The 4,386-nt window shown below is 39.9% G+C and overlaps 1 pseudogene; it reads right to left on the reverse strand.

Annotated features, from left to right (window-relative positions):
* Positions 1–32: 32 nt before the first annotated feature.
* LOC121101981 lies at positions 33–1,678 on the reverse strand (annotated as a pseudogene).
* Between the last annotated feature and the right edge of the window lie 2,708 nt (positions 1,679–4,386).

Genomic DNA, 4,386 nt, shown 5'->3' on the forward strand with positions numbered 1-4,386 from the left:
CCTGCTGGGATTTTGACTGAAGTCGTGTTGAATTTATAGATTAATTTGGGGAGAATTGACATCTTAATAGTACTTAATCTTCCAAATGATGAGTATACCTCTTCATTTATTTAGATCTACTTCGATTTCTTTCATCGGCGTTCTGTGGTTTTCAGCATAGAGATTCTGCACATATTAGATTTATATCTAGCTCTATCTTTTTAAGTGCTATTATAAATGGTACTTTTAATTAATTAATTAATTAATTCCACTGAAGCATTTTATTTGCATGTATATATTACATCCCTACAAAAAGAATCCCAGGATTTTCCCTCTTGTCTTGCTCCTTCATGGTCCATGATGCCAGCTGAGGTTGTCGGTACAATGAAACCAAACTGGTGGGATGGGAGCAGATTATTCTGACACTTTTCTTGATCTTTAAGTTGTGCATCAAATCTGGGGCTGATCACGCCACAGTTGTTTAACCTGCCTGTGAGGTTCACAACAATTTTCCCAGCTGTGTGGTCATCGGCGATTTCAAATTCGCCAACGTAACCAAGCTTCATCATCATAGCTAGCAACTGGACTAGGACTCTGCAACATGACCTAATTAAGAACCTGGCGTTTGCCTCTCTTTTCAGCATTGTTCATGTTCTTGAGAGCATCTGCCAGGACATTCACGTGCACCATTATGGTGGCTCGGAAAGGTGGGGAAAGAGGACGGCAGATAGTTTTTATTTCTCAGGGTTATCGCTAGTATATATAAATAGGATGGATTTTTCTATATTAACCTTGTATCCTGCAACCTTGATAAACTCATCATTTTTAAGTTCTAGGAGCTTTTTTTTTTTTCTTGGTAGATTCCATGAGACTCTATACATGATGATAATGTTGCCTGCCAATAGAGAATTTATTTCTTTCCAACCTGTGTGTGTGTATTTTTTCCCCTTGCCTTACTGCACTTGCTTAGGACTTGCACTGTGATGTCGAATAGGAATAGTAAAATATCCTTGTTTGTTCTTAATCTTAGGGGGAAATCCTTCAGCCTTTAGCACTAAGTATAGTGTAAATGTGTGATGTTAGCTGTAGGTTTTATTTTGTTTTTGTAGACGCCCTTTATTTAGTTAAGAAAGTTTCTTTCTATTCCTAGTGTAAATTGATTCTTACTCTCTCTCATCATATATGAGATTTTTATCTAGAATATCTGTACTGGCCCCTTATGACTCTGTTCCATATTGGGATTCTTCAGGGGTTTTTCTTTGTTTTGTTTTAAAAAGGGCATCTTCAACTTAATAAAATGAAGTCTGGAAGTGGTGGGAGACGTATGTTGGGTGTTTCATTAATCATCATCACCTCTCATTTTCTGGTTGATTTGGTCTTTTTCCCCTTCTCTTTGAATCTCCACACAGCCTAGGTGGGCCAGGCACCGTCACCTTTATTTGGCAGGTGCAGAATTGAGGAACCTGGGATGGCAACCTGCTCATGTCCCTCAGCTTTATCACAGCAGAGCTACAACCACTAAAGAAGTCATTTTATGCACTGTCCTCAATGAAAGTCCCGAAGCGCAGTGAAGTAAACCCAGGCTTTGGATTCAGGCAGACAATCTTTAATTTTAATTAAACGTAAAAAATGTATTGCAGTAAAATTCATGTAACATAAAATTAACCACTTAAAAGTGAGTTATTCAGTGGTATCTAGTACATTCACAGTGTTGTACAATCATCACCTTTATCTAATGCCAAAAAATTTCATTAGCCTCAAAGAACACCTATAACCATTAAGCAGATAATCCCATTGGTCCCTCCCCTTAGTCCCCGGCTACCACCGCTCTCCTTTCTGTCTCTGTGGATTTGCTATTAAGGCTACATCGTCTAAGTGGAATCGTCAAGTTTGTGACCTTTTGTGTCTGGCTGCTTTCACGCAGCGTAACGGTCTTGAGGTTCATCCAGGTTGTAGCACGTGTCAGTACTTCATTCCTCTCTAGGGCTGAATGGCCTTCCACTGTGTGTATGTGCGTATGTATATGTACAGTTTGTTTATCCATTCATCCACGGATGGACGTTCGGATTGTTTCCACGACAGTGTTCTTAAACAGGTATATGCCTAAGAGTGGAATTGCTGGGTCATATGGTAATTCTATGTTAGATGTTTTGAGGAATCATCAAACTGTTTGCCACAGTGGCTGAATCATTTCATATTCCTACCAGCAATGTATGACGGGTCCAATTTCTCCACATCTTCACCAACACTTGTTATTTTCTGTTGTTGTTGTTTTAATTATAGCCATCCTAGTGGGTGTGAAGTGATACCTGCTGGTAATTCTGATTTGCATTTCCCTAATGACTAATAAGTTTGAGCATCTTTTCATGTACTTGCTGGCTGTTGTATATCTTCTTTGGAGAAGTGTCCTTTGCCCATTTTTTGACTGGGTTGTCTTTTTGGTGTTGGGTTATATGAGTTATTTATATATTCTGGATGCTAAACACTTATCAAATATATGATTTGCAAATATTTTCTCCCATTCCGTAGGTTATCTTTTTGCTACCTTCATAATGTTCTTTGATGCAGAAAAATTTTTAATTTTGATGAAGTCCTATTTTTAAAATTTTGTTGCTTGTGTTTTTGGTTTCTCATTTAAGAATTCATTGCCAAATCCAAGGTCACAAAGATTACCACTATGTTTTCTCCTAAGTATTTTATGGTTTTTATCTCTTGCATTTAGGAAGTTGATCCATTTTGAGTTATTTTTTGTAGATGGATAAGGTGGGGATCCAGCTTCATTCTTTTGCATGCGGATGTCCAGTTGTCCCAGCGCCATTTGTTGAAGAGATGGTTCTTTCCTCAATAAGTGGTCTTGGCTTTCTTATTTTTGTTTATTTATTTTTAAAGATTTTTATTTATTTACTTGAGAGAGAGAGAGCACGAGTGGGGGCGGGGGGAGTGGAGGACAGAGGGAGAGGGAGTAGGGAGCCAGATGTGGAACTCGATCTCAGGCCTTCAGATCATGACCTGAGCCAAAGGCAGACGCTTATCTGACTGAGTCACCCAGGCACCCTGGTCTTGGCATTCTTATTGAAAATCAGTTGACCATGGATGTATGGGAGGCAGACACTCTTAACTGAGAACTTTGGCAAATACTTAATTTAGAACTTTTATTTTCTCACCTATAAGATGGGGAAGATAATCTCTTTCTCAGTTTTCAGGATAAAATGAGAGCACATATGGATAGTGTCAGCCATACTACCTGGCACATAGTAGGTTCCCCAGTAAATGTTAATTTTTCTCTAGCTGCAAGACATAGAGGCAGGGTAAGCAGTGTAACACCCATCACCTCTATTCCTTCTCCTTTTTCATATCTCCAGGACATAGGAGACCCTTAGATACACAGAACTGTCTATATTTGCTTCAACCATTTGCTACGTATATGTTTACGATCCTGGACAAAGATGGTGAGTGGGGAGGTCATGATAGGTTGAAGAAGTGCTTAGCTGGAAATGTAGTCGAGCAAATGAATAGTGGTCGGTCTTTACTAATTCAATCAGCAGTCCATAAACATTTATCTAGTACTGACTTTGTGCCAGAATCTGTTCTAGGTTCTGGTGTTACAAAGGCAAAAGGCTGCACCTGCTCTCAGAGAGGTCTCAGTCTAGAGGAGGAGACAGACTGTTAAACTGGTAGTTATAAAATGGTATAACATACATTCTGAGATAGAATGAAGTAGAGACTGCTGTAAGAGTGTGCAAGAAGAAAAGAATTCTAGCCAGAGGATTTCGGGAAGGCTTCTGGGGAAAACATGACACTTGAGCTGGATATCAAACAATTCATAGGAAGGAGTATGAAGGACAGAGGGAAAAATGTTAGCATAGGAAACACCATATACAAAACTATGAAGACTTGAATATATGTTCTAGGTTCTAGGTGATGAAAATATTTTAGGGTGTTGGGAACACAGGCTAGGACTCAGTGGCGGAGTGAGAAAATTGTCTGACTGCACTTAGATGGCTGTTGGGGTCTATTAATGACCACTGTCTTCACTGGGGAAATGACACAGTCAAAGCTATGTTTTAGAGACTGAGAGAGAGACCTGTATGGAAAATGGATGATAGGGAACAAGAGGATGAGGCCAGAGGCAGGAAGAATTGGGAAGAAATGTAGTGGGAGGGGGAGTGTTAGGTGAATTTATGGTGAATCAAATATGGGAATGTGGGAGAGGAGGGACCTCAGATGACTCAGACTTCTGACATGGGGGACTTGGCCATGGGGCCATTCACGAGGTAGACCCAAGAATGGGGAGCTAAGTTGGAAAAGAAAATATGATGTTTGCTTTTGGAGATGGGTCCAGATGGAGATAATCCAGTAGACAGGCTGTATGTGGGACTAGAAGGGCAAAAGCCAGTTGGAGCTGGA

The sequence above is a fragment of the Ursus maritimus genome, unplaced genomic scaffold (assembly GCF_017311325.1).
Source record: "Ursus maritimus isolate PB19 unplaced genomic scaffold, ASM1731132v1 scaffold_12, whole genome shotgun sequence".
Taxonomy (NCBI): Eukaryota; Metazoa; Chordata; class Mammalia; order Carnivora; family Ursidae; genus Ursus; species Ursus maritimus.